This window comes from Pelobates fuscus, chromosome 5, assembly GCF_036172605.1.
Source record: "Pelobates fuscus isolate aPelFus1 chromosome 5, aPelFus1.pri, whole genome shotgun sequence".
NCBI classification, from domain to species: domain Eukaryota; kingdom Metazoa; phylum Chordata; class Amphibia; order Anura; family Pelobatidae; genus Pelobates; species Pelobates fuscus.
This window is the reverse complement of record NC_086321.1, coordinates 155,136,888-155,159,321: the sequence shown is the minus strand read 5'-3', so window position 1 is coordinate 155,159,321 and position 22,434 is coordinate 155,136,888.

Below are 22,434 nucleotides of genomic sequence, written 5' to 3'. Positions count from 1 at the left end.
GTGTGTGTATGAGTGCAGCATGTGTGTATGAGTGCAGCATGTGTGTATGAGTGCAGCATGTGTATATGAATGCAGTGTGAGTGTATGAGTGCAGTGTATGAGTGCAGTGTGTGTGTATGAATGCAGTGTGTGTGTATGAGTGCAGTGTGTGTGTGTGTGTGTGTGTGTGTTGTAGAGCCTTGGTGGGGGGTGGGCAATTTTTTTTTAATTAATTATTTTAATTTTTTTATTATTATTTTTATTTATTTAATTTAATTATTATTATTATTATTGTTTTATTATTTAATTATTATTATTTTTTTATTGTTACTAATTATTTTTTTTAGTCCCCCCTCCCTGCTTGATATATGGCAGGGAGGGGGGCTCTCCTTCCCTGGTGGTCCAGTGGCATTGTCAGTTCAGTGAGGGGAAGGGGGGGCTGGCAGAGCTGTAACTTACCTCTCCTGCAGCTCCTGTCAGCTCTCTCCTCCTCCGCGCCGTCCGTGCAGCTCCCTCTGTCAGCTCCCAGTGTAAGTCTCACGAGAGCCGCGGCTCTCGCGAGACTTACAGTGGGAGCTGACCGAGGTGCTGAACGGACGGCGCGGAGGAGGAGAGAGCTGACAGGAGCTGCAGGAGAGGTAAGTTACAGCTCTGCCAACCCCCCTCTCCCCCAGTCTGTATTATGGCAATGCAAATTGCCATAATACAGACTATTGACTCGAGTATAAGCCGAGTTGGGTTTTTTTAGCACAAAAAATGTGCTAAAAAACTCGGCTTATACTCGAGTATATACGGTACATCTTGAGATAGACCAATAAGATTTGTTTTTATCTGCAGTTGAAATCCATGTTTCTATCATCCAAAGTCTCATAATTGTCACCTACAATACTCTAAACTCATTCCCAAAGCAGAACTCGATTTAAAAACACAAATATATGATCCAAAACATATTATAAAAAAGAAAAGAAATAAACCAGCTATTCTAGAACAGCATATGGGTCTGACTTTCTGCCTCCACAGAATGTGAGTGAAAAGTTCAAGAAGGCATGAAAACAAATGTTTACTCATTGCACATCTCTGCCTACTATAGCAAAAGTTAGATTTAAAAATACCTCAAGCTCACCATGTAAGTAAAATACAAAGGCAGCACACACAGGGACCATCTGAACCTCATTGCAGAATCTGTTCTAAATTTCACACTTGTCATGGTAACTAAGATATAAGCAGCTCAACGCGGTTCTCAACAGAACTTGCTGTTTCCTCAAGAGCATATGTTTAGCTCTCATCAAAAAGAGAATATATAGTGCAATGACTGTTTAATAGCCAACAGATGTAATGTGGTACAGAGAAGAAAAAGGCAAGGAAGCCTATATAGATATACATACACAACAAGAACAATATTAAAAGGAAAACAGAAAATACCACAGCACCACCATGACTTAACTAACAACAAAAAGAAAAAAAAGCGGGACATTTACAAATATATATATAATATATATATAAAAAATTACCAAGGATTTATAATGTCATCTGTTTTTAATACAGACTTAAATTATTGATCTGACTCATACGATATATTTAAATACAAACAAACATTAATTTAAAATATATATATATATATATATACACATACACACACACTGAATACATTAATGAGCCACAACATTAAAACCACCTGCCCAATATCGTGTAGGTCTCCCTCATACTACCAAAACAGTTCTGATGCATTGAGGCATGGAATCCACAAGGCCTCTGAACTTGCCCAGTGCTAACTGGCACCAAGACATTACCATCAGATCCTTTAAGTCCTGCAAGTTGTGAATTGTGGGGCCTCTGGGTATCAGATTTGTTGTTCCAGCACATCACACTGAAGCTCAATTGGATTGAGATCTAGGCAATTTGGAGGCCAACCCAACACTTTGATATCTTTGACATGTTCCTCAACCCATTCCTGAACAATTTTTGCAGTGTGACAGGGTACATTATCCTGCTGAAAAAGGTCAGGGAAGACCATTGCCATGAAGGGATGTCTGTAGTATGTAATAAAGTAACATTCACATGAATGCCAAGACCCAAGGTTTCCCAGCAGAACATTGCCCAGAGCATAACACTATCTCCACCGGCCTGCCTTTTTTTCATAGTGCATCCTCTGCTGCCCTACCTTTCCCAAGAAAATGACACACAGGCACCTGGCCATCCACCTGATCTAAAAGAAAACGTGGTTCATCAGACCAGATAACCTTCTTCTATTGCTCCATGGTCTAGTTTTGAAGTTCATGTCCCCAATGAATGCACTTTCAGTGATGGAGAAGGGTAATCATGGGCACTCTGACTGGTCTGCGTCAACGCAGCCCGATACACAGCAAACTGTGATGCATTGCGGGCTCTGACACCTTACTATCATGGCCAGGATTAAGGTTTTCAGCAACTTCAGTTACAGTAGCTCTTCTGTGTGATCGCAGCAGGCGGACTAGCCTTCTCTCCCCACTTGCATCAATGAGCCTTGGATACCTATGACCCTGATGTCAGTTTACCACTTTTGGTAGCTACTAACCACTGCATAATGGGAAACACCCCACAATACTTGCCATTTTGGAGACATTCTGACCCAGTCATCTAACCATCATTATTTGGTCCTTGTCAAAATCACTCAGATCTTTTAACTTGCCCTTTTTTCCTGCTTCCAACACATGAAATTCAAGAACTGACTTTTCACCTGCTGCCTTATGTATCCCACCCCTTGACAGGTAACATTGTAATGAGATAATGAGTTCACCTGTCAGTGGTTTTAACGTTGTGACTGATAAGTGTACATAGTCATGGGCTGCTCAAATTATAGCAGTGACAATGAATCCTTATTCCTATATTAGTTTTCAACCCTCAATGCACTATATATAAAACAAAACAATATTCATATTTTCTGCTGATGGTTGATAATATTTTAACAATAATTATTATGTCTTTACATATATCCCAGGACATACTTGAAAAAGAGAGAAATCTCAATGTATCCTTCCTGGTAAATTATTTTATAAATAAATATATTTATTTCAATTCCACACAATGTTTTTCATTGTGTATTTTTTTGCATCTGTTAGTTATTACAGAACACTTTTTAATTGCTTCTTTTGCATGGATTAAGCTAAACATATGCTCCCACAGAAATGGCTAATTCTGCAGAGAAATATCTTGAACCATTTACAGCACAGACAACGTGACGTGTCGTGTGTTCTTGATATTAGTCTCTCCCATACATGCAAACTGGCTTTTTATTAAATTAACACACACACAAATAAAGGATAGATATTAAAGTGAACCAGTTATGAAAAAATTAACTTACCTGAAATCACTCCCATATACATTGCATACGATGTACTTAAAGTAAAATATAGTGATTTACTTACTTTTCCTCCATTCCAGTGCTGCTTTGTGGGTGTTACTCTGCAGTCTTCTTTGATTTGCCCTTCTTGGGATGCATTCCCAAGCAGGGCACATCTCCTCAGCTTAGCGTCGCCAGCTTAGCGTCGGAATGAAGTGACACCGTACATTCCCTAGCAGGCTCTTTGAGTTTCCATAGCAACCACAGCGCATGCACTGTGGTTGCTATGGGTGGAGATAAGAGGGACTTCCTGTGGGAGGTCTTTTCTGTTCTTCCTTGTCAGTCAATGTCCCAGCAAGGGTGAGGAATTGACTGACAGCTGTGAGAAAAATCCATTTTTGAATAGGTTTTTCTCATAATCTGTACATGTGCTAGCAAAACTGGTTCCTACTTATCTATGCCACTCACGCTGTTTGACCCAACCCACCTTCCCCCTTCACTTATTATATTATAATTACCTTAGTAGGCCCGCTTTATTACAGGCCTACTCATTCGTTGGTTTCGGCACACCTCAACCAACACTACACCACCTACCACATTCCATAATCGATTAAATTTGGACCACAAATATATATATATATATATATACAAAAAATAGAAAAGTCCATGCACTCTTGCTTAACGTTAATAAATTGTATTAATGATACTTGCCGGGTGCCAATTCCCATGGGGATGTAGATAGAGCAAAAGCAGAAGTAACTGGGCTGCACTCACGGTCTTAAGTAGAAAAATATAAATTTATTCCATAAGTTGTAGCAAAATCGACGTTTCGGTCCTCACAGGGACCTTCCTCAGGATCAAATGACATGGCGCCTATGTACGCCAATGCGTACATGTACGTCTTTGAAACAGAATATATATTGAAACCATTTAAACAAAATGTTATAAAATATTTTCGCTTCATAGATGATATTTTGATAATATGGCGAGGAACTACAATACAGGCCCATGAAATGGTGGAATATATCAACCAACTACCAACACCTATACGGATGACAGCAAATATAAGCACAGAAAAAGTGCAATTTTTAGATGTAGAGGTATCCGTGGAAGATCACAGAATTGTTTATAGTCTCTACTCCAAACCTACGGATAGGAACACTATATTACATTATACCAGTGCACATCCATCAAGTCTGAAAAATTCTATACCTAGAGCTCAATTTCTCAGGGTTATGAGAAACAACTCAAAAGAAACAACAAAACAACAACAAATTCTTGAAATGAAGATGACATTCCTAGAAAGAGGATATAGTGAAAGAGTCTTAAATAAAGCGTTGGAGGAAGCAAAAAAGAATGCGCAACAAGACATCATCACCACAACTCCCAAACTAGTTTTTCCTATGACGTTCCATAATAAATCACAGAAAATAACCAACATTGTGAAGAAAAACTGGAACATGTTAGCATGTGATAATAGCTTACCGAAAGAATTTAAAGAATTGCCGAGAATTTGTTATCGCAGAAATAAAAATTTAAAAGATATACTAATGAGGACAGACCCGGAAGAGAGCTACATTGAGCCAAAGAAAATACAAGTAAGGGGCAGTGTACGCTGCCTAGGGTGTGTGACGTGCAGCCACATGGTTCCAGCACGAAATTTTAACCATCCACATAAAAACAAGACCTATAGGATACGATATACCATCACATGTAGAATGACCTAAGTAGTATATAAAATATCATGTCCGTGTGGCTTGGTCTACATAGGAAAAACTGAAACAACTATGTGACCGGATTAGGGGTCACAGATCTAGTATAAGGACAGCGTACAGAGATGGACATACGGATAAACCAGTGGCAAAACACCTTTTAGAGCACAAACACCCCTTGACTACGTTAAAATTTGTAGCAATAGATTGAATACCGTGTTCCAGAAGAGGAGGAGATAGAGGCAATGCATTATTGAGAAGAGAGACATTTTGGATACAAGAATTGGACACTGTTGCACCTAGAGGATTAAATGAAATGATTACATATCATCCATTTATATGAACAAACTTAAGTGAATGAACTGGCCCCGTTGAGTTAGAAAATTATTTTTTTATTAGAAATACTTTTACTAGGATTAGAGGAAGACAGTATGTGGAATCATATATGTTCTAATATCATGATATTGGAGTGAGAACATTATAACTAATATATATAGATGAACCTATGTGGAATAGTATAGTATAGAGCAATAATAGCCTAATTTAAGTGACATGTAAGAGTTATAGAGACGTATTACTCCATAAACTTGGATATATGATTATCACTATCAAGTACTTTAAATATAAGGAATGGATAGGTTAGGTTAAATGTAAATGTAAATAGCAATATATATATATATATATATATATATATATATATATATATGAACATATCACTTTTATTTTAAGAAAGCACTTTAATGTACATAACAGCACATGCATCACGTTAAGATAAAACTATAGGTTTACTATATTAATGTAAATTTGATGTGAAGTACTTTTGTAGCACTTTATTGTACATAATAAGCACGTGTATCACTTTTAGAAATATGTCACTTTCAAGCACTTTAATGTACATAACAGCACATGCATCACTTTAAGAAAAAACAATAGAACAATTATATTAACATAAATGTGATGTGAGGCATTTTTCAGCACTTTAATGTAAATATAGAGCACGTGTATCACTTTAAGTAATGAGATAAGTTTTGAGCATATTATTGCAAATACAATTGATCACGTAGCACTCGTTGGCACTTTAATGTATATATGAGCATATGTATCACTTTAAATACATACACTATATTGCACTTAAATGTATATAACAATACCTAAATCACTTTATCATATAACACATAGAATATGATCCAAGCATGGAGTAAAGCTATGTCCATTTAAAATAGAACTAAGGAGAGTATGGTAGATTAGTTTTTATGAATTGTTTTGCAATTATACATACTTTATATAGACCAGTGTGAGTTGAGTTAAGTAATTAGAAATTCATGAGTAGAGGAACTCTGATTCGATGACAGGAGTATTGAATTTTAATGTTTTAAATGTTGTATATGAAATAGTAGGTTAGAAGGCTGAACGATCGGCACATAGAGACAAGTTGTATCGCTAAGTTGCTATGGAGCCGGATAAGCATACCGGGTAACCATAGCAACGGGCACGCCGATACGCTACTTCCGGGTAGCGGCATATGGGCGCATGCATAGTAGCAACTGAAAGACGCCGAGGAGGAGAAACAGCCTTACAGGTGGTGAGTGTTTTATTGATTGAAGTATTAGTTTGACTAGCTATATAAGCATGACATTTGTATTGTGTGTTTGAACTGTAAAGATCCTGATGAAAGCCACGGATGTTGGCTGAAACGTCGATCATATTTTAAAGAAATGAAATAAAAAGGAATCGTTTTAAAGAAACAAAGACCGTGAGTGCAAGCCTCTTTCTCAATATTTGTATATGAATTATGGCATTGGCTAAAGTGCACCAGGCATTACTACATTAAAGGGTGTGTGTGCAAGGACACAAAGGACATTATATATATACACACACACACAGTGGGACCTCGATTTACAAACGACACCGTTAACAATTTTCGGTTTACAAATGAAAATCCATTGAAAATAATGCCTTGGTTCACACATTTTTTTCGCAATACAAAGCAAGTTTCCCCAGGATACATTGCGCCTGGGAGGTTTATAGCACCGCCCCCTGCATGCTGGAGCCTATGGGTAGCACGTGACATTGCGTGTGGAGGTGTTGGAGCAGCTTTTGCATCGAGTTTTGGAGCCATTCTGGAAATTGTTTGCAGTTGTTTTGAGACATTTTGGTGCATTTCTCAAGCTGTGGAAAGGTAGGGAGCTGAGCTTTGTCGTTTGCATGCCTTTTATTGTATGTTGGTTTCCATGCCAGCTCATTTTGACTTTTTTTTACCTCCAGAACGAACTGATTAATTGTTTTTCAATGCTTTGCTATGGGAAACCGCATTTCGGTTTACAAATTTTTCGCAATAAGAAATGTCCCGGAGAACGCATTAAATTCGTAAACCGAGGTCCGTGTGTGTGTGTGTGTGTATATATATATATATATATATATATATATATATATATATATATGTTTGTATTTTGAATTTTTGTAATATTGTACCCTATTGTATCAATGCAATGTTTTGTGGACCCAGGACACACTTGAAAACGAGAAAAATCTCAATGTACGCATCCTGGTAAAATATTTTATAAATAAATAAATGGTACTTCACCTAGACACCCACGTACTAAACATGATGCGCTCTACTCTAACCTGATGTTTTTTGATGCATCTATCATTTTAGTGACATATTGAGGTACAGAATACTGGTGCTCAAAATATGAATTACAAATTTGCACAAAACATATTAACGTCTCACATCTTCTCTTTACTGCATTTCACAGAAGCTGTTTTGGAGGTGTGCCGCCTAGCATGCCACATCAAAAATTCAATCTTAAATAATTAAATTTTTGTTTTATTTACAATCAGTGCTGGATTAGCGGTTATAGGAGTGTGGAGCTGAAAATACTGTAGGTCTAATTACAACATTTGTATTCATCATGATACTCATGTTTAACACTTAAGATCATAGGCCAGACTTCTGTCTGCAATTAGAAATTGCAGCCAAATAGAAACCATCCCCACAGATTTCTAAACAGTAAATATCAAGCACATAAAAATCAACATTCACTAACAAGCTAAACCACAGAGAAATCTCCTGAGAGAGCAACGGCTACAAGGGGTTACTGCTATAGGTCAATGATCACATGGAATCCATCCTTATGAATTATGGGCCACAGCAAGCCTACGTGCAATGAGCATGGAACAGAAATTTACCTTTGACACTTTATGCGTATTGTGTCCCACGTTGCACAACCAAGGCACTGAGCACATTAAACAAAGTAAAATAAAGAATTAAAGGGACACTATAGTCACTAAAACAACTTAGCTTAATGAAGCAGTTTTGGTGTATAGAGCATGCCTCTTAAGTCTTACTGCTCAATTATCTGCCATTTAGGGTTAAATCACTTTGTTTCTGTTTATGCAGCCCTAGCCACACCGCCCCTGGACACAGTCTGCATGAAAACAAAATGGTTTTATTTTCAGATGTAACTTACTTTAGAAGTTTGTATTTCCTGTTCTATAAATGTAACTTTAAGTACATACAGGAGGCTCCTGCAGGGTGTAGCAAGCTATTAATAGAGCAGGAAATATATATTTTTTTAATTAATTAGAATTTGCAGAAAAGGAAGTGTAAACATTAGATGACTCTTTACAGGAAGTGTTTAGGAAGGCTGTGTAAGTCAAATGCTGGGAGATGTGCCTAAAGCTGCATAAACAAAGTGATTTAACTTCTAAATGGCAGATAATTGAGCAGTGAGACTGCAGGGGCATGCTCTATACACCAAAACGGCTTCATTAAGCTAAAGTTGTTTTGGTGATTATAGTTTACCTCTCAAGTAAGACAGACTGGGCCTATTTCAAAGTGGGGTCCTGAAGATTCAACTATGATGATAATCTGGCATTGCTTGTAATGGTCCACGAGAGGGATCTTCAAATAGGCAAAAGAAAAACGTCTATTCTGCACAAAGAACACTTTTTTGTTACTATCTTTTACAAAAATTTACAAGCTTCATTACATTTCAGAGAATTTCTTTAGCCATTCATAAGGCATAAGATATGCTAAATAACTTTCCTTTAGAGATGGAAAGTGCCGGTGATTAAAATGCTATTTAAAATGAAATGTCAAGCAAATGTCTGAAGTTGTGGTGGGAGCTATTGTCCACTGGAATCCTTTGATGTTTGAAAAGGCAATATTCTGTCTGTTCTATATACATTCAGCCATGAGGATATTTCAGAGCGTGTATTTGATATAGAGGAACATGCTTTCGCAAATACAAGCAGATCCATTTTACAATACTAGGCATCTGGAGAAGAACTGCAGACTCTTATCTGGAGTACAATAGCCACTGGAAACATGTCTTTATTGAGGAAGAGATACGTCAGTAAGCTTTTATTCTATTTATAGTTCATTTCTTGGTGTCTTCTCTCTTCCTCCTCCTGCTTTACTTGTCATGAGAATTAGGCCATATTTTACATGTTGATTTAAGTTCTTTTGAAGTGTGGTAGATTAATGCGGATTAGCAATCAGAATATGGAAATGTACTCTTTAGAAATAAGCCAGCAGAAGAAACATGATCAGCTGTGTTTCATTTTTTTTTTTTTTTTTTTAAATATAATCCTGTGCTATTTTAATAAACTTTAAAGCATCATTTATAAAGAGGTAATGATTTAGGGGTTTATTTCACAAAGAGTGAATCATGATGACAAACAAAATGCATTACAAAATAGGAGTAGGATATATGATTTCAGAACAGGAGGTTTCTGCCCTTTTATCCATTGGATCTTTAAGGGCTGCCACTTCTCCAATGGGAATGATTGTTTTCCTTGTCAATTGAGCTATAGGCACGTCAACTTTTGGGAGACCTATCCACGTATCAGAGATCTGCAATTTAAAGAGTGTTTTAAATTGTTTAGAGATAAATGCCAGTTTCTCTGGGCGTTTCCATTCTTTTTTTTCATCGTATGCAAGTTTTTTTTCCAGCATTGGAAAACCCGGTTCTTCTGTCCTGAATGTTGTGCAATTCCAACGTTTTACAGACTCCATTATTGAATTTGTTATTTCAGATGTAGGATACCTGTTTTCTCATCTCAATCTTTACTTACTGTCAGGATCGGGACAGGGATCCAACACGCAGAGTACAAAGAGTAGCAGATACGTATACCGGACCTTAGAATGGCCGGACTTAACGTAATACTACGTATAGAATGGTCAGGGACAAGCCGAGGTCGAGGGAACGAGAAGACAGGTAAGCGAGAGACAAGCCGGGTCAAGGATAACAGAGAAGACAGGTAAGTAATACAAAGCCGGGTCAGAACCAAAAGACAAGAGAATACAAGAGCACTATGTGACTAGGCTGGCTAGAACCACGACAGGGCAATGAGCAAATGCTGAGAGCTCCCTTAAATACCCTGGTTCTAGAGACTAATCACGCCTCCGCCGAGACCTGATTCGTGTCCGGGATTTGACTGACAGGTCGGGCTAGAATAGCGTCATGACGTCGACTATTGAGCGTCACGTTACAAAAAGGCATAGTTCTCTCGCGGCCGGCGTTTACATGCGCGAGGGGACCGCGAGGAACGGAAGAATCATGCCGTCTGGATGGAAAAACGTCTAAGTCTCTACCCGTCTCAGGGGTAGAGACTACAGGTACCCTGACACTTACTTAGTCTGAAACAACTGAACTAGCGAGGAGCGAATTTCATAGACGGTACTTTCAAACGAATGTTTCTAGTACTCAACCATACCCTATCACCAGGGACAAAACTAGGAGCCGGCCTTCTGCGTTTGTCAGCGTGTTTCTTATACAGTATAGAATTATGTAGGAGAATTTGTCGAGTCTGATCCCACAACTTCTTCAGATTGGCAACATGAGTATCAACCGACGGTACCCCCTGGGAAGAAGGAACCGACGGAAGAATGGAAGGATGAAACCCATAATTCATGAAAAAGGGGCTAGAGCGAGTTGAATCGCAAACAAGATTATTGTGTGCGAACTCTGCCCAAGGAATCAGACCGACCCAATCGTCCTGGTGTTCAGAAACAAAACAACGCAGATATTGTTCAATCTTTTGATTGGTACGTTCAGCGGCTCCGTTAGACTGAGGGTGATAAGCAGAAGAAAAATTCAATTTAATGCCTAGTTGAGAACAGAATGATCTCCAGAAACGTGAAACAAACTGGGAACCTCTATCAGAAGTAATCTCGGATGGTATCCCATGTAAGCGAAAGATTTCTTTAGCAAAAATCTCCGCTAATTCAGGTGAAGTCGGAAGTTTAGGTAAAGGCACGAAATGAGCCATCTTGGTAAACCTATCCACCACTGTGAGAATAACAGTGTGCTTTTTCGAAACAGGCAAATCCACAATAAAATCCATCGCCAAACAGGACCAAGGTTTTTCTGGAACTTCCAGGGGATGTAAGAGACCACAAGGAAGCGAATGAGTTAGTTTAGTCTTAGTACAGACCTCACAGGCTCCGATAAAATCCTTAATATCCCTCCGTAGAGAAGGCCACCAGAAATCCTTAGAGATCAAGGAATATGTTTTGCGAACGCCCGGATGACCAGCCACCTTACTCTCGTGAAGACACTGTAAGAGCTCCAGTTGGAGTTCAGGAGGAACGAAGTGTCTAGACGCAGGAGTCAGTCTAGGAGCCAGATGCTGCAAGCTCCTGATCTGATCCAGAAGCGGAGAATGGATTTTGAGAGTTGTGTTAGCGATGATATTACACTTAGGTACTATAGAGGATAAAACCGGCTCAGATATGGCAGAAGGTTCATGTTGGCGAGACAAGGCATCAGCTTTAGAATTCTTAGAACCAGGCCTATATGTGAGTATGTAATTGAAGTGAGTGAGGAATATAGACCAACGGGCCTGTCTCGATGATAATCGTTTAGCCTCCCCAATATAGGATAAGTTTTTATGATCCGTCAAAATGGTAACAGGATGCAAAGTCCCCTCCAATAGATGTCTCCACTCCTTTAAAGCCATGATAACCGCTAGGAGTTCCCTGTCACCAATGTCATATCTGCTCTCAGTACCCGATAATTTTTTGGAAAAATACCCACATGGATGTAATGGTTTATCCACACCCAACCTTTGGGACAGGATGGCACCTATACCCGTCTCAGAAGCGTCAACTTCGAGTAGGAAAGGTAGAGTAGTATCAGGGTGAACTAAAATTGGTGCGGAAGCAAACAGCTCCTTGAGAGTCTTAAAAGCCAGAAGTGCTTCAGTAGACCAATTCTTAGTGTCAGCCCCTTGTCTGGTCATATTGGTGATAGGAGCAATAATAGAGGAGTAACCCTTAATGAAACGTCTGTAATAATTAGAGAAACCAATAAATCTCTGAATGGCCTTGAGACCCTTAGGTAAAGGCCAATCTAAAATGGATTGGAGTTTCTCCGGATCCATTTCAAACCCCTCTCCAGAAATCACGTAACCAAGAAAGGTAGTCTGGGATTGGTCAAAGCTACATTTCTCTAATTTGCAGTACAAGCCATGTTGAAGAAGTTTGTGCAAAACCCTTCTGACCTGTCCGTGGTGAGTCTCAATATCCCTGGAATGTATAAGTATATCATCGAGGTATACAATAACACAGTCCTGCTGAAACTCCCTAAGAACTTCATTAATAAGATCCTGAAATACCGCCGGGGCATTACAGAGACCAAAAGGCATTACAGTATACTCATAGTGCCCATAACGAGTATTGAACGCAGTCTTCCACTCGTGTCCCTGCTGAATTCTCACCAAGTTATAAGCACCTCTGAGGTCTAACTTAGTGAAAATCTTGGAACCCTTTAATCGATCAAAAAGCTCGGTGATCAAGGGGATCGGATAGGCATTTCTAATGGTTATCTTGTTCAAACCTCGGTAGTCAATGCAAGGTCTTAAAGAACCATCCTTTTTTTTAACAAAAAAAAATCCAGCCCCAGCAGGGGAGGAGGATCTCCTAATGAACCCTTTGTCTAGGTTTTCACGAATATACTCCTCTAAGACTAAGTTCTCATTCGTAGACAAAGGGTATACATGGCCCCTGGGAGGCATAGTACCAGGAAGTAAATTGATTTTGCAATCAAAAGGCCTGTGTGGTGGCAAGGTATCAGCCTTTCCTTTGTCAAATACCGCCTTTAAATCTAGATACAAGGACGGTATCTGTACTTTAGTAGAGTCGGTAGAGTTATTAAGTGTGTTAACAATACAAAGGGGTGACACTCTCTTTAAACATCCCTCTTGACAATCCTGACCCCACGAGACTATTTCCCCTGATTTCCAATCTATAATGGGGTTATGTCTCTTCAGCCAGGAGTATCCCAGGACTATGGGAACAGAAGGAGATTAAATGAGTAGTAAAGATATCTCCTCCTTGTGTAGAATACCAGTAGTTAAGTTAAGAGGTGTGGTCTCCCGGAAAATCACAGGCTCAACTAAAGGTCTCCCATCTATGGCCTCAACAGCCAAAGGTGTCTTCCTTAACTGGGATGGGATAGCGTGTTTGGTGAGAAAAACTTGGTCGATAAAGCTCTCAGCAGCTCCGGAGTCTATCAATGCCACAGTCTCTAAAGTTCCCTTCTCCCAAGTTAAAGAGACGGGTAATAGAAGCCTGTGTTCTTTGTAGTTATGAGTAGAGGACAAAATAGAAACACCCAAGGCCTGTCCTCTAGAGAAACTTAGGTGCGAGCGTTTCCCGGGCGATTGGGACAATTCAAACGTAAGTGACCTCTGACTCCACAATACATACACAGTCCCTCCCTTCTCCTGTACTGTCTTTCCTCTTCTGAGAGGCGAGTAAGGCCTATCTGCATAGGTTCTGGAAACTGTGGAGTTTTGGTTTCAGGACTTTGAAATGAAGGAGCTAGTCTAAAGGAAGGTCTACCGGTTCTATCTCGAGTGTTCTGCCTCTCTCTTAGACGTTCGTCAATGCGAGAGATAAAGGAAATTAAGTCCTCCAAATTCTCGGGAAGCTCTCTCGTCGCTACCTCGTCAAGTATTACATCGGATAATCCGTTTAAAAATACGTCTATATAAGCCTGTTCATTCCACTTAACCTCTGCCGCCAAAGACCTGAACTCTAGTGCGTAATCCACAAGTGTTCGGTTCTCTTGTCTAAGGCGCAACAGTAATCTAGCTGCATTGACCTTTCTGCCAGGGGGGTCAAAAGTTCTTCTAAAAGCAGCTACAAAGGCATTATAGTTATAGACTAATGGATTATCATTCTCCCACAACGGATTAGCCCATCTCAGAGCCTTCTCAATGAGTAAGGTGATAATAAATCCCACCTTTGCCCTATCAGTAGGGTAGGAACGGGGTTGTAGCTCGAAATGGATACTGATCTGGTTCAAAAAGCCACGACACCTTTCAGGAGAACCAGCATAACGTACAGGTGGGGTAACTCGGGACGAAGCACCTACAGTGGCTATCTCTAGCCCTGAACTCCCAGGAGGAATAGAAGTATTACGCATCTCCTCAGGTGGATTATTAGGACGTGATAGTAACGCCTGTAGTGCTAGTGCCATCTGATCCATTCTATGATCCATGGCGTCAAACCTAGGATCAGGAGAACCAAGCTGACAGTTTGTACCTGCAGGATCCATTGGCCCTGTCGTAATGTCAGGATCGGGACAGGGATCCAACACGCAGAGTACAAAGAGTAGCAGATACGTATACCGGACCTTAGAATGGCCGGACTTAACGTAATACTACGTATAGAATGGTCAGGGACAAGCCGAGGTCGAGGGAACGAGAAGACAGGTAAGCGAGAGACAAGCCGGGTCAAGGATAACAGAGAAGACAGGTAAGTAATTCAAAGCCGGGTCAGAACCAAAAGACAAGAGAATACAAGAGCACTGTGTGACTAGGCTGGCTAGAACCACGACAGGGCAATGAGCAAATGCTGAGAGCTCCCTTAAATACCCTGGTTCTAGAGACTAATCACGCCTCCGCGGAGACCTGATTCGTGTCCGGGATTTGACTGACAGGTCGGGCTAGAATAGCGTCATGACGTCGACTATTGAGCGTCACGTTACAAAAAGGCATAGTTCTCTCGCGGCCGGCGTTTACATGCGCGAGGGGACCGCGAGGAACGGAAGAATCATGCCGTCTGGATGGAAAAACGTCTAAGTCTCTACCCGTCTCAGGGGTAGAGACTACAGGTACCCTGACACTTACTTAGTCTGAAACAACTGAACTCCTTGAACACCACCTAGAGGATAATGCAGAGGAAGAAGGAGAACTATCCCTCTAACTGAACTTCTGATTACCTTAGAGGGTTTTCTTTTGTGACGCTGGCTCTTTTAATTCAGCAAAGGTCTGTTGTAAGTTATACCTACCATTACACCAACAGGGACTTATTATATCATTAATATGTAGCTGGTCCCTCCTTTGCAGCTAAAACAGCTTTCACTCTTCTGGGAAGCCTTTCCACGAGAGTTTGGAATGTTTCTGTGGGAATATTTACCCATTCACCTTTAGAGCAAGTCAGGCACTGATGTTAGATGAGAACACCTGGCTCGCAATCTCCATCCCAAAGGCGTTCGATGGTTTTGAAGTCAGGGCTATGTGTGGGCCAGTCAAGTTCTGCCACACCAACCATGTCTTTTTGTTCCCTGCTTTGTGCAATGGGTACAGTCATGCTGGAACAGAAAAAGGTTTCCCAAAACTGTTCCCACAAAGTTGGAAGCATAGCCAAAATGTCTTGTTATGCAAAAGCATTAAGATTTCCCTTCGTTGAAAGTAAGGGGCCTAGCTCGATGCATGAAAAACAGCCCCAACTGTACAGTTGGATCGATGCTGTCAAGCAGGTAATGTTTTCCAGGCATCCGCCTAACCCAGACTCGCTCACCAGACTGGCCAAACAGAGAGGTGTCACCCCACAGAACACATTTCCACTGCTAGAGAGTACAACGGGGGAGTGCTTTTCACCACTCGACACTTGGCATTATACTTTGTAATGTGAGGATTGCATACATCCTTTCTGCCATGGAGACTTATTCCATGAAGCTAATATTAATGCCAGTGGAAGTTTGTAACTCTTCAGCTATGTAATCAGCAAAGTGTTGGTGACTTTTACGCACCATGTGCCTCATCATTTGATGACCCCACTGTAGGAGTTTACGTGGTCTTCTGCTTCGCGGCAAAGTTTCTGCTGTTCCTAAATGCTTCCACTTTTTAATAATACCACTTACAGTTGACCATAGATCAGGGATGACATGTTATAGATTGACTTATTAAAAACGTAGCATTCTATCACAGTACCACACTAGAATTCACTGAGCTCTTCAGAAGGAGACACATTTTCACATATTTGTAAATGCAGACTGCATGCCTAGGGGCTTGATTTTACACACCTGTGGCAAAGGGTCTGATTGAAACACCTGATTTCAATAACTAAGTGGAGTGTCCCAATACCTTTGTCCTTATAGTGTGTCTTGAAATTTCTTATATTTATCAAACAATTCCTTTGGGCATGGATTGCAATATTTATTTTTGCAATCATCCGGGAGTGGTATTGCACAGTCTGCACATACTAAAGGTTTAAACTTCTCTGTGACCTTTTTAAGAGTTGGTTGAGCTGAGGCACTCTTTTCAAATTTTTCTTTGGGTACAGGGCAAGACATCTGAGGAAATAGAATAGCATTTAAAATGTTAATGCAATGTTTATTTTGCAGTTCTAAGTCTGCCCTCAGTGGCTGTCTATGAGACAGCCACTAGAGGGCTTCCTGAATTGAAACAGACTTTTCATCCGTTATCGGACGCCGTATGTCCTCACACTCTGCATGAGGACCTCCAGCGTCAGGTTTTTTTTGATTCAATGCTTTCCTAAAGGGGAGGTCTTATGCGCACGGCATTTGCCGTGCATGCTCATTAGACCCCACTCGTCGTGGGACGGAGAAGTGGGTGGAACTTCGACCCAGTGCCATCGGCGCTGGAATCAGGTAAGTAAATAAAAGGATTTTAACCTTTCATTTACCGGGTAATAGGGGACGCAAGGAAGGAGGGAGGCAGAGGGATCGGTAGTGCCAGGAATACAGCTATGTATTCCTGGCACTACAGTATCCCTTTAATGTAAGAGTATGTCATGATTTTTACCAGAGTTTTTTTTCATGTAAACAGGCATGCCTCCTACCTTAAAAAAACCTCAGACCATGTGGGAGGGCTGGTGGACATGGTACTCCGGATCTGACATACACTCTGTAGTCAGTCAGGTCCTATCAGCCTTAAATAGCTTGACTGAAATTCATTTTGGCACCAAACACGTGGCTCAGTTTGTGGGTGCGCAGTCGCAACATAGCCACAGTGGAAAGGACAAACACCCAGATAGCTGGGACAAGTAAGAACTGACATGCTCTCTATGTTCAAAGTATTTAAGGAGTTTGAGAGGGGTTGGGATGTATTTTAAACATCTGTACAGACCCTGATAAAAACCACCTCTCAGAGAATTCCACATCCTTATTGTTCTTACTGTAAAATAAATGTAATTTAAATTTGCCTTAGACTAAATCTATGCTGACTGTAACTGTGCTGTCAAAGTTCCTCATTCTCCTCTTGTCGGAACTGTATTACAAAACCATTTGCTGAATCTTAATACATTTAAAAAAAGACAACAGAGCATCTCATGGCAAAATAAATGAATACTAATTTAGAGGTGATTTTTTTCCTTTCAATTTGTATTTTATTCAAAGTTTTTCATTCAAAATACAATTATATCGAAGTATGATAAATAATAGATAAACGGGTAGTGTGCATAAGATTAGACATTATTAGACATGGGTCATAAGCATACATCAATTGCTATGGGCTCGGAAAGGTATTCTTGCAACCGTTCAAGCTAACCTAATATGTGGTCATGTAAGTTAACCCTAGTATATAGTTGTTAAAGATTCTATGTGATGCCTACAGTGGGTACCCAATAAGCACAGGTACTTTATTGTTTTTTTTGTTTTGTTTTTTAAATTCTTTAATTTTGAAGTGCAGATAATTACATGCGACCTGTCACACCCCAACAGCTTGTGACAAGAGACAAGAAAACATAGCTTGTAAGCAGTAAGGCAGTGAGAAAACATGCACAATTTATTTATTTTTTTTTAAAACACTTGAGTGAGAGGATAAAACAACAGGTTATACGAATTAGGCTATACTGGCTGACTATGCGAGTGGTGTAAATGAGGATAAACGCTTGCATTACATGCTGGGTAGATAGTGAAGGTGATTAGGAGATAAGCTACCAGGGCCTGGCATACTCTGTCATGACTGCCTTTTAAGTTGTGGACATGAAGATGTAATACAGGTTAGTCCAACATGGCAGAGCAAGTAGCCTACACAGGTAGTGCTAGCACGATAATGTATCTAGGCTTGGTGTCTGATTCCAAACATAGACAATGCATCTTAAAGCGCCTGTGTTGATTAGTGTGGCCACGGAGCCTGAGCTCTCTAGCTTACTGTATACGAAAATGCCAAAAATTACAAAATATGAGGGCAATAAGCTGATTTTTACTGGTTGTGTAGCGTAGAAATGCTAGGCTAGTCATGCCTACAACAGAGCCAGTCCTATGACTGAGCTAATTACTTATAAGAGTATAATGTGCATAATGGTGCTGTGTTTCTGAGGAGGGTATCCTTTATATTTGTACTAAAACCAGCATTGCTACAGCTTATGTTCTTGCTTGATAGTTAACAGGATAGCATCCGAGTCCCTCCATCCTGGCAGTGCTGGGTTAAACTAATAAGAACAGTAACCGATAAAATAAAAATAAAAAAGGTTATATTAAGCGCCCAAACTGTAAGAGAGCATTGTCCCCCGTGCTGTGTCAAGTAATCTAGCGTTCAAAGTGTGTGGGCCTTTGGTGCTGCATAGCCTCGAGAGGCGTCTGAGTATTTCTATGCGCCAGCGGCCGCCCGGGGGCAGAAGTGGGGGCAGAAGTGTTATGTCTGTGTCCCCTTATGGCTATGCGTGTTGAGTGTGGTACTAGCGTAGGGCGATAATTTGCGGTTATGTAGCTATTGTTAGAGTAACGATATAAGTTTAAAAGGTAAACTAGGCTAAGCATTCAATTATAACAATAAGTATGAGGTTCGGCCATTCTGTGAGAAAATGGTATAGTAAAGTCCCGGAGGAGCCTGTCAGGCTCAAGTCGTGGCAGCCGCATAAGTCTCCTTGACTGTCTGCCTGGGCTTGAATTCTGTAGAGTGTACCGGGTCGAGGCCTCGAGCAGTGGTATGTAGCGCTCTTCCGAGGGAGTCCCGAGGGAGATCCAAGTCTCCCAGTGCTGCTGTAGCCTCTGGCATGTCATGAATGACATATGTTGTTTCGCCTTTAGTGACGTGCAGTGTGTTTGCTGGGCCCCATCGGTACCGGAGCTGGTGTGTGCGTAGTAGGGTGGTAAACGGTCTCAGCGTTCTCCTCCACGCCAGCGTTCCTCCCGAGAGGTCGGTATAGAAGGAGAGCTCCATTTCTTCAAAGAGGTAGGTAGGCCGGCCTCTCATGGCCGCTTGTTCTGCCATTTTGTCTGGGCGGCTGAGGAACTGAAGGATCAGGTCTCCAGTAGCTGAGGTCGGTGCTTTGCTTGATTTCGGTATGCGAAATATACCAGTTATTTGGGTCGCTTTGGCCGCTTTGGGGTTTAGGAGTGCAGCTATCAAACGTCTAGTAAAGTGTGGTAGCTCCGCGTCTGAGATGGTGTCTGCCACTCCCCGCACTTTTAGGTTGTTTTGGCGCCGTCTATCTTCCTGGGCATCGAGCTTTCGCTCCGTGAGGAGGTTTTGGTGTTGAAGCTCTGAGACCGCCCGTTGCAGCTCCTTGAGGTGGGTTGCCTGTGTGTCGGAGCGGTTTTCTATCACTCCCAGTCTGCTGGATAGGCCGCGCAATTCTCCTCGGATTGCAGCCACCTCTGCCGAGAGTTTTTGGTGGGGGTCCTCCATAAGCCTGCCGATCGCTTCCATTGTCGGATCGATCCGCAATGTCTCTGGTGACTGCTATCGTGTCTGTAGTTGCTCCCTGAGGGGCAGCTGCTGCTTTACGTACACGGAATGCTGCTAGTATTATCACTTTGGTGTCATTCCATTTTAGGCCCAGTGAGGTCACCAGGCACTGGATAAAGGGAAGCAATTTGTCCCCCTCGATGCTTTCTGGTACTCCCCTCACCCGGATGTTCCACCATCTGTGCTGGGAGCTTGTGAGCGTCTGCACCTGCTGGGCCAGGCTATCCAACCGGCTTTGGGTAGTCTGGATTTGGGTCTCCCGGTTTAGGTGTCTGGATTCCTCCTCTGCGAATTTCTGTCGGAGATCCCCTATCTCCGCTTGTTTCTCTTTGAGGTCTGACTTCCAGACCTTGCGGATATTTTGTAGGAGGTGTTTTATGTCACCCTTGGTAACCGGAGCGGAGTCGGTATCGGAGTTTGTGTAATTCTCCCCGGTTCTTGGGAGGTGTGCCTGTCCCTTTCATCCTGGGATGCTTCTGAGACCTCCTTCTCGGTGCAGTGTTGTACAATGGGTGGACTAACAGACAAATATTTGTAAACAGATGGGGTTGAGGGCCCTGTTCAAACTAGCTTACATTATAAAGGAAGTGGGTTAAAGTGATGAAGAGGGGTTGCTTTTTTAATTTGAATTTGTTTTTTTTTTTTATGTGAAGGTAGTTTAATGTGTTAGGATTTAAAGGGATACCGTCCCCACTGGCACTCCTCAGCACTTTGTTGATTTGCCCTGCTTGGGGAAGTGTCCCCGAACCTTCTCTATGACACTGACACCATAGTTTACTGCAATCGTCTGAAAGTGACATCACATCACTCTGTTCCTTTACTACTTCCAGCTAGGAAGTTATCATAGCAACAACAGTGCAGGGTCCAGCAATGGCCATTTGGCCAGAAGTGTTTGTGGGCTGGGAATGATTAGTCACTGTATGCCCCGGGAGCCAGAACCACTTGTCAGTAAAGTGAGGCTTGTTCTAGTTGGTGCAGCACTGTGTCCCCACAGGAATATGCTGCTGGAGTTCGGAGCGTTTTGCATAAACCAGCAAGGTAGTCTTGGGAGGGTTCCACTGTAGTAGTGCCCTGGGTCCATTGGTCAGTAAACGCTCATACCATCCCTCCTCCATCCCCCCCGAGTAACCAGTTTTGTGCAAAGCCTGACAATATTTTATGTGATACAAACTATGTAGCGGCTTGCATATTTTTATTTTCTGTAAATCTGTTGTACTTTAAAAGTTCAAACCATTAGTAGTGCGGGCATTGAATGGAGCTGTTTAAACATTTTGACAGTTTAACATCAGATGGTACCAGGGCTATGGCTGTAGTGGTTATTGCAATTACAGTGTTCCTTTAATATATTGTTTGAAACTAAATTTTATTGGCACAAACAGCGCATTGTACAATTGTCACCTTAAAACTTGCAGGCATTTTAGTTCTGGACTGCCCTTATGAGTGGGATCAGTCTGATGTGCAATGGTATAGGTTCACTCTTATCTGGCACGAGTGAGCAAAAATTATTTTGAGACCTGTGCGGGGATTTACCAAAGGAAAATTGCATATGACAAGTAGACTTCTACCATATAGTGCCTAAGACAGTCGGCTCTAGCGGTATCGATCTACTTGTTTAGTACCTATTAGAGACTCCAGAAATCTCAAGGGGCTTAACCCCAGATCATATATAGAAAAACCGAATTATGCAGGCCACATAACTTGCAGAAAGCAGGCGTATGGGCTGCAAAATGTCTGGAAAATCGTCAAGTAGTCGAAAATAATAATGAAAAAATAATAATGATAATAGTAATACTGTGATAATGTCCCCTTTAAATCCAAATAATATATGTATTCAGAGGATAGATAGAGGGGAATCTAATTCTTCCAAATAATATTTATATAGAGTCTAACATTGCATATCCTATATCAAATGGACTGAGCTTTAATGTGTCGGGCTCAAAATATTCCTTACTAGATATGCTGACTCATAATTTTAAATAAGAGGAAGAAAAAATGCAATCATGCCACTTGTTTGGGGTTACCAGAGTGGATACTTCTGTATCTGGATATAGATGTATATACATATATGTGCCTCTGTTATTTATGATAAGGCCGATATACGGGATGCATTTTGAGGAGTGCACATGTATGAAATACAATTCCTATGAAATACGATTTCTATCTAGGACCCAGAGTATTCGCTATATATATCAAGACAAAGTAAAGAAATGTTATGGATATCGTGGTGCTTAGAGTGCCCACGGCATATCCATGTCTGGTATAGCAGTAAAAAAGAAATAAAGATATATACAGATGCAGTCCTTACGGTTTGATACAAAGTAATGTTAACAGTGGTAACACAGTCTCCGATACATGTAAGTCTGCTTGGTCAGACCTCCTCAGGTGGCAAAAGATTGCTACTATCTACCCATACCAAATAAAGAAAAACATAAGTGCCGAAATTATCGTGTCATACTGTGAATAAGTGAAAAG